This window comes from Cynocephalus volans, chromosome 6 (assembly GCF_027409185.1).
Source record: "Cynocephalus volans isolate mCynVol1 chromosome 6, mCynVol1.pri, whole genome shotgun sequence".
In the NCBI taxonomy this organism is placed as follows: Eukaryota; Metazoa; Chordata; class Mammalia; order Dermoptera; family Cynocephalidae; genus Cynocephalus; species Cynocephalus volans.
Genome location: NC_084465.1, coordinates 120,106,703 through 120,118,302, shown reverse-complemented (window position 1 = coordinate 120,118,302; position 11,600 = coordinate 120,106,703). Strand labels below are relative to the sequence as shown.

General features: G+C 40.7%; 2 pseudogenes; one reads left to right on the top strand and one right to left on the bottom strand.

The window, feature by feature from the left end:
• LOC134380632 (branched-chain-amino-acid aminotransferase, cytosolic-like) overlaps positions 1–2,910 on the bottom strand; it is a 9,227-nt pseudogene extending 6,317 nt beyond the window's left edge.
• Positions 2,911–3,721: 811 nt separating this feature from the next.
• Positions 3,722–11,178, top strand: LOC134381043 (gremlin-2-like; annotated as a pseudogene).
• Positions 11,179–11,600: the final 422 nt, after the last annotated feature.

The window sequence follows — 11,600 nt, the reverse complement described above, 5'->3', positions numbered from 1 at the left end:
TTCTCTGTCTTGCTCTATGTTTGAAATGTTTCATAGTTAGAAATTTCAAAAGTGAAAGCTACTTTTCTGGCAAAAGAGTACAGCAGGAAGGAGAAAGCAATGATTGAATTGGATAGGAAAAGTTTGGAATGACATGGCAAAGTTTTGTACACAAGGCCAGAAAGTAAGTATTTTAGACTTTGTGGGCATTACGGTCACTGTCTCCACTGCTCACTGTGCTCTTATAGCACAAAAGGAGCCAGAGACAAACATGAATGAACGGGCATGACTGTGTTCCAGCACGACAGCTCTGTTTACAAAAGCAGACTTCAGGTTGGGTTTGGCCTGTGGGCCATAGTTTGCCTCAGTTTACAGTTGCTGGAGATGAACGGTTTCAGCAGACAAGCCATCTTAGACTACTAGGGTGATCCTGAGGCCAAGCAGCATCCGCATCTGTCTCTAGAGAGCTGGGGAGCCAGACCCCACCCCCAGCCTAAGAATACAAGTAATGAATGAAGTACCTTTGTTGAGGCTGCGGCAGTAGTAAAACTCATAAAAGTAATCTCTGAAGTTTAACGTTGTTGGGGTTTTGTTTTGGAGTTTCCTGCTTGGTTTTGAGTCTGTTTTCACCTGGGTGGTAGAAGTGAGTGTATTCCAGATGTGCCTATCCGTAGCCCTGGATGCTTCCCTTCACCCTTCCAAGGATGCTCTAGAATTCTTGGCTCACAGGAAATATTTCAGCCCCATCCCATTCACCACTCCTGTGTAGCCCAGTTCTGCCTTGACCTGACCTCTAAAACTCAGCAAAGTCACACTGGGAACAAGTTTATCAGCCCAGCTGTACCGTTGGCTTTTGGTCACTTGCATTCACACCTGCTGGGAGGGATGACTCAGCACTGCTGTGTCCTTTCCTAGAAATAGGGAAGCTTTATTGCTCAAGCTGCTGTTGTGGAAGCCCTCTTCAGATTTTGCCACTCCTAGGAAGGGCTAATAGAAGGGGCCTGCAATTCTTTAGCTGCCTAGAAACTAGACTGCTTTGGCCCAGGCAGCCCTGGTGCTGGCAACCTATCAAGTCCAAGCCCAGGTTTCTTAAGAGGAAAACACTTCTGCTGCCTCTGTCTTTGCACAACCAACTTTGCCAACAGTCTGCTTAAGCCATCATCAGCATTTACAGTCCTGGTGCCCCTTGCAAATTGACAACATTGTCAGGCCAGAGGAAGGTTAATAAAGCTAACAGGATTCATTTGTGAGTTTCTTCTGGTACAAGACACACAAGATGTGAGAGTAAAGTGAAATGTCCTTGTGCTGTTGTTTTGGCCATTGTGGCAATGTCTGAGAGGCTCATCAGATGCCAACCAGTGCTCCGAGTAGCACAGTGGTCAGGACAGAGCAGGGCTCCAAAGTGCTAAATTCAGGTCCTAGTGGGGCCACTGATGTGTGTGCAAGGACAGTTAGAGATCCGAAGGCAGAGGCACGCACATTCTCTGCCCTGGGGGACCTCACACAGCCAGGGGACAGTGGAGTATGTACCACTAGCAACAGCTGGTGCAGTTGCTGCAGGGCCCTTGAAGTAAAGAGGACACAGCTGACTAGTCACCATGCAGAGCACCTCTTGCCCGCTCACCTGTTCTGTTGCTGCAATGCTGGGTCCTTGGCGATCTCACTGCAGCTGTGTGTGCGGGAGAGAGGAAATGAGATGTAGGGAAGGGGAGAGGAGAGCCTGACTCGGTTCAGCCACCTGGATTCCATCAGCCTCTTTTCCCTCTCCTGAAAATTGGAGGTTTGCTTTTCTTCTTAGGTTTTCTTAGGTTTTTAAAAAAGTGTTCAAAGAATGCACGTTCTTGATCACCACACCTAATATGGGTGTCTCTAAGAGCTTTTGCTCCAAATCGATCTGAACATGTATTAGCTCTGTTCTCCCTGATCCAGCCGGGACCTGTTGAATGACAGCCTGCATTTTTCAGCCTTTAATGATGCATGTTCCTGGAACTAGGAGTTGAGGCCCAGGCTGACTCTGTAAATCTTTTCCTGGCTGGGACTTACAAACTTTTGGTTGTGTTTACTCAGAATGTTAATAATTTCAGAAATTATTAAAATGGAACCAGAATACTTTCTTTTTAGGAGGATATTAAGATCACAAATCATATCGCAAATGTATTAAGCTGTGTAAGCTGAGTGAGTCCAGTGCCCACCACTTGCCATGAGCCTGCCTGCTGGCAGTGTGGCCATTGCCACATGACATTGTGAAGACAGCTAGGGAGGCATGAGAAAAGTGCTTTAAAAACTCAGCCTTCAAATTTCAATAATTGTGTTGGACAACATGTTTTTACAAAAAAAAGAAAGAAAAATCTTCCTTCTTTTCCCCTCTCTGTTCTCAATTTTTCCACTTTTCCTGCCCAGTGTCATTGGCACTACCTAGCTCCTGTGCTGGCGGCAGTGCCATTGCTCTGAAGAATCCTGTTTGTGCCCGTCTAGCTGTGACTTCCTGGGCTCCTTGTGCTCCCTCTCAGGAAGGTCCGGTGCTTCTGTCTTGTACCTTAACTGTCCTTTGGGGTCATTAGTGCCCATTGAAATGACCTGAGGCAGTTCTTAAAAACACTGATCTCAAACTCTACCTGACTCACCTGATTCAGATGCTGCCGGGTGGAGCCCAGGTGCAGGGAAAATATAAGAAAATGGTCAGGGCCTCTCAGATGTTCAGAATCTTGCCGCGCATTTGATGTAAACATGCACATGTGCCCAGGTGTTCCTTGGTTATGGGCTTAAGTATAAAGGATGAGTGGCTCTGATCCACAGTGCCTTCTGCCACTGGGATGCCCCCAGGGGGCCACAGGGAGGCTGCTACTGCTGCTGGAGGCTGTTGCTGCCGGTGCCCCTGAGATGCCCTGAGAGGCCACTGCTGCTGCTGCTACTGCTGAGAACTGAGCTCATGTCATCTGCCAGTGGGTCCCAGGATCTTTCCCAATTACCTAGTGTGGATCTGTGTGTGAGGGGTCTGGTGACCCAGCCTGGCATGTGAAAGGTCTGGTGACCTAGTCTGTACAATGGGTTTGAAGGGTTTGAGCCCTAGCCCTGACTACAAATGGAAACTTAGTATAACTAAAATAATGAAATGTTTTGGCTTTAGTATGAATTACCCCAACCTGACAATTAGCGTAGCTATGGCCATAACCCTACACCAGGAATTCACATTCTAAAATGCCCCAGGTGGCTCAGATGCTGTAGATCCCAGGTTCACCACCACAGGAATGTAGGCCATCATTCCTGTGTCACTTTGTCACTTAGTCATTGCCACGTCTGTGTCTAACTTCTTAATCACAAGCTTGTTGAAGGCAAGGGAACACATAGTACTCATATTTAATTCAACACCTACTTACCGAGTGCCTACTGTGTACCAGGCACTGTTCTGAGTGCAGGGGACAGAGCAATGAGCAGAACAGATAGGCTTCTTTTGGACCTTACATTCCTGGGAGAGCAGTCAGACAACAAAAAAATCAATATGATCATTAAATTCCATCTTTTTACCTGATAAGCTCCTTGGGGAAAACTCCAGCAGGGAAAGACATGATGAATGCAAGACTGGAGTGAAGTGACATGCTCAGGCCTCACTAAGGAGGGGGTAACTGAGCAAAGACTTGCAGACTGTGAGGGAGAAGGCCAGATAGACACCTGGGGAAAGGCACATGCAGGGCTCTAGAGCAGAAGAATGCCAAGCACGTTCTAGAAACAGCAGGTGGTCAGCATGGCTGGAGCAGAGTGAGCAAGAAGGAAAGAGTAGGTGGGGAGGGGGTGAGAAGGGATGGGAGGGAGGAAATCTCCTAAGGGCTCATCCTACACTGTAAGAATCTTGCCTTTGTCTCAGAGGGAGATACTGAATCCACAAAGCCTGTCACAGTGCTGCCTCCAGAATAACACTCCACACATGCTCTACGAAGGGATCATCTTTGAGGTTACATGCAAAGACCTCTTGTGGCTTAGACCTAGACCGGTAACAGTGACAGGGAGAAATAACATTAGCATAGATATATTAATGTAAATATTTCTAACAAAGAGGCTGCTACACTCACCCAGAGTCCAGATGCCAGCACAGTGATGCCTGGATTCAAATATTCCACATCCTGGCTCTGTGATCTTGGTAACCTCTCAGTGCCTCAGTTTTCTCATCAATAAGGTGGAGAACATAATAGTACCTACTTCATAGAACTCTGATATTTTTATACATGAGAGGAGATCGTAAGAATGTCTGACGTGGTTTGAGAACTAATAAACATTTGCTATTATCATTAACATGGATATATTTAAGACATTGATAACAATTTGAGGAATTTAACGTACTTAATATTAAATTTTAGTCATTCCTGTACATTCATGCCTAATAAGTATAACATTATAACTAATATGCACTATATAATGATATATATTATTGTTCTATGCCCATTCCAGGGTACGGATGTTAAAGGAATGATAATTTGTGCAGTTCTACAGATGGTGAAATACACAGAGAGGGAATGAATAAACGTGAAGATGATGTGACGATGTTTTTACTTTTCATATGGAAATATTTTATTGAAGTATAACATATACCCAGAGTAGTGCAAAAATTATAGATCATTAAATTTTCACAAAGTAAATACATTCCTTTTCTTCTTTTTCTTTTTTATCTTTGCATATGTTTATTGGGTATTTGTGTTTTGTTTTGTTTGGTTTTGGTTTGGTTTTTGGCACAATGAAGGGCTTGTTTTATTTATTTTTTTATTATAAATATTTGTGGGGTACAAAGTTGACTATTCATAGTTGTGTACAATATATGATGGTCAAATCAGGATAGTCAGCTGATTCATCATTACAATACATAACCATTCTGTGTGTCCATTAACCAATTTCTCATTAACCCTTCTCCCTCTCTCCCCCCGCCCCCTCCCCCTTTCCACCTCTAGTAACCACAGTTCTGTTCTCTCCTAAGAGTTCAATGTATTATTGTAATTGTTTCTTTTTCTCTCTTTCTCTTTTTTTATTGTTTATTTATTTATTTATGAATTCAGCTCCCATTTATGACTGAGGACATGGGGTATTTCTCTTTCTGCTCTTGGGTTGTTTCACTTAGCACAGTTTTCTCCAGGCTGATCCATATTGCTGCGAATTCCAGAATTTCGTTTTTTTTTTTTCATATTGCTGCGAATTCCAGAATTTCGTTTTTTTTTTTTCATGGCTGAGTAGTATTCCATTATGTACATGTACTACATTTTCCTTATCCAGTCATTCATAAATGGACATTTATGTTGATCCCAAAGCATGGCTATTGTACATACAGCTGTGATAAACATGGGAGTTTAGGTGTCCCTTTGACGTGATGATTTCCATTGCTTTGGATATATACGCAGTAGAGGGATTGCTAGATCATATGGCAGTTCTATCTGTAGCTGTTTAAGGGACCTTCATACTGTTCTCCATAATGGCTGTACTAGTTTTCAGTCCCACCAACAGTGCAGAAGCGTTCCCCTTTCTCTGCATCCTTGCCAGCATTTGTTATTCTATGAGCTTTTGATAATAGCCAGTCTAAGTGGGGTGAGATGGTATCTCAAAGTGGTTTTGATATGCACTTCCTGACGATTAGTGATATTGAGCATATTTTCATGTACCTGTTGGTCATTTATATGCCCTCCTATGAGAAATATCTACTCAGCTCCTTTGCCTATTTTTAAATGGGATTATTTGGGTTTTTTACTGTAAACTTGTTTGAGATCCTTGTATATTCTGTATATTAATCCCTTGTCAGATGTAGAGTTTGTCTTTTCACTCTGTTGTTTGTTTCCTTTGCTGTACAGAAGCTTTTTAGTTTGATATAATCCCATTTGTTTATTTTTTCTTTTGTTGTCTGTGCTTTTTGGGTCTTATTAATAAAGTCTTTGCCCAATTCTACATCCTGGAGTGTTTCCCCTATGTTTTCTTACAGGGTATTTATAGTTTCAGGTCTTACATTTAAATCTTTAATCCATTTTGAGTTGATTTTGGTATATAGTGAGAGGTACAGATTTAGTTTCATTCTTCTACATATGGATATTCAGTTTTCACAGCACCATTTATTGAAGAGGCTCTCCTCTCCCAGTTGTATGTTCTTGGTGCCTTTGTTGAAGATCAGTTCACTGTAAATATGTGGGTTGATTTCTGGGTTCTGTATTCTGTTCCATTGGTCTACATGTCTGTTTTTATAACATTACCATGCTGTTTTGGTTACTACAGCTTTGTAATATAGTTTGAAGACAGGAAGTGTAATGCCTACAGCTTTATTTAATTATTTTTGCCCAGGATTGCTTCGGCTATTTAGGGTCTTTTGTTGTTCCATATGAATGTTAGAATTGTTATTTCTATTTCTGTGAAAAAATAGGCTTTGGTATTTTAATGGGGATTGCATTGAGTCTGTAGACCATATTGGGGAGTATTGACATTTTCACAGTGTTAATTCTTCCAAGCCAAGAGCATGGAATGTCTTTCCATATTTTTGTGCCCTCTTCAATTTTTTTCAGCAGTGATTTGTAGTTCTCATTATAGAGATCTTTCACTTCCTTGGTTAAATTTATTACCAGGTATTTTATTTATTTATTTATTATTTATTTATTTTTGGTGACTATTGTAAATGAGCTTGTTTTCTTGATTTCTTTTTCAGCTACCTCATTATTGGAGTATAAAAATGGTACTGATTTTTGCTTGATGATTTTGTATCCTGCAGCTTTACTTAAATAGTTTACCAACTATAATAATTTTTTTAAAGAGTCTTTAGGTTTTCCTATATATAGGATCATGTCATCTTCAAACAGGGACAGCATGACTTTGTCTTTTCTGATCTGGATGCCCTTTATTTCTTTCTCTTGCTTATCACTATGGCTAGTACTTCCAGTACTATGTTAAAAGAAGTGGTGATAGTGGACATCCTTGTCTTGTGCCTGTTCTTAACGGAAAGACTGAAAGATTTTTCCCATTCAGGATGATATTGGCAGTGGGTTTGCTGTGTATGGCTTTTATTGTATCAAGATACTTTCCTTCTGTACCTAATTTGCTGAGAGTCTTTATCATGAAAGGATGTTGAATTTTGCTTTTTCTGCATTTATTGAGATAATCATATGGTTTTGTCCTTGATTTCATTGATGTCATATACCGTATTTATTGACTTGAGTATGTTGAACCATCCCTGTATCCCTGGGATGAATCCCACTTTATCTTGGTGTATAATGTTTTGATGTGTTGCTTCATACTGTTTGCTAATATTTTTTTGAGGATTTTTTGCATCTATGTTCATCAGAGATATTCACCTGTAGTTTTCTTATTTTGTTGAATCTTTGTCTGGTTTTGGAATCAGGGTGATGCTGGAACCATAAAAAAGAGTTTGGGAGAATGGTCATTGTTCCAATTTTTAGGAATAGTGTGAAGAGAATTGGCATTAATTTCTCTTTAAAGGTTTGGTAGATTTCAGCAGTACTGCCATCTTGTCCCGGGCTTTTCTTTGTTGAGAGACTACTGATTACTACTTCAAACTTTTTGCTCATAATTCTCTGTTCAGGTTTCTATTTCTTCTTGGTTCAGTCTTGGTAGTTTGCATGTGCCCAGAAATTTATCCATTTCCTCCAGGTTTTCAAATTTGTTGGAATACAGTTGTTTATAATACTCTCTCATGATTCTTTGTATTTCTATGGTATCAGTTTTAATGTCTGCTTTTTCATTTCTGATTTTTGTAAATTGGGGTTCTGTCTTTTTCTGAGTTAGTCTAGCTAATTGTTTGTCAATTTTCTTTATCATCTCCATAAACCAACTTTTTCATTTCATTGATATTTTGTATTGTTTTCTGGGTCTCTCTTTCACTTAATTCTGCTCTGATGTTAACTATTTCTTTCCATATACTAATGTTAGGATTGGATTTTTCTTGTTTTTCTACTTCATTAAGGTGTAGCATTATGTTGTTTATTTGAAATCTTTCTATTCTTTTCATATAAGCATTTATTGCAATAACTTCCCTCTGAGTTCTGCTTTTGCAGTATTCTGCAGATTTAGGTATGATGTATCTTTATTTTTGTTAGATTCAAGAAATTTTTTGATTTCCTTTTAAATTTCTTCTTGGACCCATAAGTCATTTGGGAGCATGTTGTTTAATTCCAGTGTATTTGTATAGTTTCCAGGATTTTGCTTGTTATTGGTTTCTAGTTTTAATCCATCTTTTGGATGAAATGTTCTGTAGATAGGTGCCAGGTCCGATTGGTCTAAAGAGTAAATTCTGTGTTTCTCTTTTGATTTGTTTCCTAGATGATTTGTCCAATGATCCAAGAGTGGTGTTCAGGTCCCCAACTGGTAATGTCTTGGGGTCTATTTTTCTTTAGGCCTAATAGTGTTTGCTTTATATAACTGGGTATTCCAGTGTTGGGTGCATATATATTTATAATAGTTTTGTCTTCTTGCTAGATAGATCTTTTTTCACTATTTAATGGCTTCTTTGTCTCTTTTTATGGCTTTTGGTTTAAAGCCTATTTTATTCAATATAAGAATAGCTACTCCTGCTTATTTTTCTTTTCTGTTTGCACAGTATATCTTTTTCCCTCCCATCATGATTAGTCTGTTTGTCTTTACAGGTGATGTAAATCTCCTGAAGACAGCATATGGTTGGGTCTAGCTTTTTAATCCAGTCAGTCTGAGTCTTTTCAGTGAGGAATTTAATCCATTTACATTTAGGTTTGTCTCTGAAAGGTATTTTTTTACCCCTGGCATTTTATCTATTTTTATTTTGAATATTTTAAATATCTTTTGTTTCTTTCTTCTCCTTTTATTGTTTGTCTTTGGTGTTTGTTGGGTTTTGTAGGTTGTAAGATAAAGTTTTGTTCACTTTTTCATTTGCATTTTGTTCTACAGGTGGGTTTTGTTCTTTCTTGTGTATTCATGGCAGTGATTATCATTTTATCATTTTTTTGATTTTAGATGCAGGACCCCCTTGAGGATTTCTTGTAGGGCTGGTTGTGTGGTGGTGAACTCCCACAGTTTTTTATTTGTTTTTCTATTTTTCCTGGAAAATACGCTATATCTCCCTCATTTCTGAAGGATAGCCTTTCTGGATCTAGAATTCATGGCTGGCAGTTTTTGTTTTGTTTTGTTTTTTCTTTTAGTATTTTAATTATATCATCCTGTTCTCTTCCAGTTTGTACTTTCTGTTGAGAAGATTGCTGTTAGTCTGATGGGGACTCACTTACAGGTGACTTGATGCTTTTCTCTTGCTTTTTTTTAGATTCTCTCTTTGTCTTTGAGTTTTGTTAGTTTGACTAAAATATGTCCTAGAGAGGACCTTTATGGATTAAATGTGTTTGGGAATCTGTGAACCTCCTGGATCTGAAGGTTCATGTCTCTTCCTATACTTGGGAAGTTTTCTGGTACTATTTCATTGACTATGTTTTCAATGACTTTTCCTTCCACTTCTTCTGAAACACTTATAATTAGTGTTGTTGTGTGCTTAAGGTTGTCTGCTAGTTCTCTTAGATTAGCTTCCTTTATTTTTTTATTCTTTATTTTTATTTTTTTGTTCCACTTGGGTTATTTCACAAAGACCATCTTCAAATCAGAAATTCTTTCTTCTGCTTGCTCTAACCACTGCATAACCTATCATTTGTGTTTTTAATTTCATTGAATGAATCATTCACTTCTAGGAGTTCTATATTCTTTTTAAAGATATTAATCTCTATGTAAATTTCATCTTTTTCATATCCTGGATACACTTTCTCATTTCATTGTGTGGTCTAACTGAATCTTCTGTTATCTCATTGAGTTTCCTTAAGATTGTTACTCAGAATTTCTTTTCAGTCATTTCAAGTGTTTCTTGCTCTATGTGGTTTGGTATTTGAGAATTAATGTATTCCTTTGGTGGTGTCATATTTTCTCTCTCTCTCTCTCCCTCTCTCTCTCTCTCTTTTTATTTCTAATTTGTCTGTGTCTGGTCATCTGGTAGATCAGTTGCTTCTTCTATTACTCTGGAGTGGGATTTGTGGAGAGAGACTTTCTCCTATAGACTTTATATTGACTTTTGAGTAGGGTGTTTTAGTACTGGTTCTGGATCCATGCAGTAGTGTAGTCTCCATGTGGGTACTTTGGATATATTCAGTGTTGGAGTTGTGTGTGAGTGCCCACATGGCCTAAGCACTTGTGCACTTAGTGATTCCTTGATCAGGTTAATGACACCCTGCTGGTTCATCTGGGTGTGGGCAAGCTCTTGAGTTCTTGGGAAAAGCGTCTGGGTGTCTGCAGGAGGTCCTAGAATCTGTCCCAAACAGATACCAAGGGACAACAGTACATGTAAAGCACTTAGGACAGGCTTGGCACATAGTAGAACAGAGTAAATGTTGAGTATGAAGTATCATGGATACTTTGGCAGACTGTCTCGAGTTATCTCTTCACAACTTTTGCTTTGCAATTCTGTAATTGTTCAACACTATGTGCTTTCTGGCTGTGATACAAAGTACTTACTGGCCATTTTGTCCATCTGGAACATTTTTTAGGGTACCCATAGTACTGTTGAATTGCCTCTCACCTGTAGCTGCCCCAGGGCATCCAGCAGCAAACCAGGCACCACATGACTATTGTTCTTCCTAATAAAATGATGAAGCTTTCAAAGGAAAAGAAGGATCCCACACTCTATTGCCTTTCCTCACTTAGCCCACTTACTCTTCTTGTTGCATTGCAGGGTGTTCTGGAAGCTTTCCCTGTTCTTATTCCTGGTGGCTGTGCTGTGCCCAGAAGAACTGGCCCATGGGCACCATCCCCTTGCCTATAAAGACAGTGGCAGCAACAACTCAGAGAGGTGGCTGCACCAGAGCCAGGTGGTGCTGGCCTCCAGCCAGCAGGCCCTGGTGGTCACCGAGTGCAAGTACCTCAGGAGTGACTGGTGCAAGACGCAGCCGAGGTGGCAGATGGAGCATGAGGAGTACTGCCACAGCCGCATGGTGCTCAATGCTTCTGCTATCTCCAGTGCAATTCCTTCTACATCCTATGGCCCACGCACAGTCAGGAGAACTCTGTCCAGTTCTGCACCTTATGCAAGTCCCAGTGCATCACCTCCATCCTCGTGGAGCTCCAGTGCCTCAGGTGGACCTGCCCTTCTGCCTCATAAAGATCCAGAAGGAGAAGTAGTACCATTTCTTGTCCGTGAACCTGAGCAATGCTGACAAGCAGTGAGTGCCTAAGGGACGCAACTCGGTACCGCCCACCTCCACGTTCCTGTCCTTCTAGTTCACAAGCATGCTGCCTGTGTCCCTGCAGCAGGAGCATGGCCCTTGGGGCTGATGGTGTCCTTGGCCCCAAAATGGACAACACGTGGAGCTTAGCTGATGTGTTCCTGGCCGACTCCGGGACCCACCTGTACCCCCAAATCAGGTTGTGGATCAGGCCCAAAGGAAGATGCTGGAACACCACCACCTACCTCCCATCACACAGCAGTTGGAGAGGACCTTCCAGATGATGAGCTGTGAATCTGGTATTGATGTTTCCACCATGTGGAAAAGTGGGTATTTCCCTGGCCTCACCCTACACCCAGCTCCCCTTCCCAGTGAACTGAAGGATGTATCACTCCTCTGTGCAGCCCTCAAACCTCTCTTGCT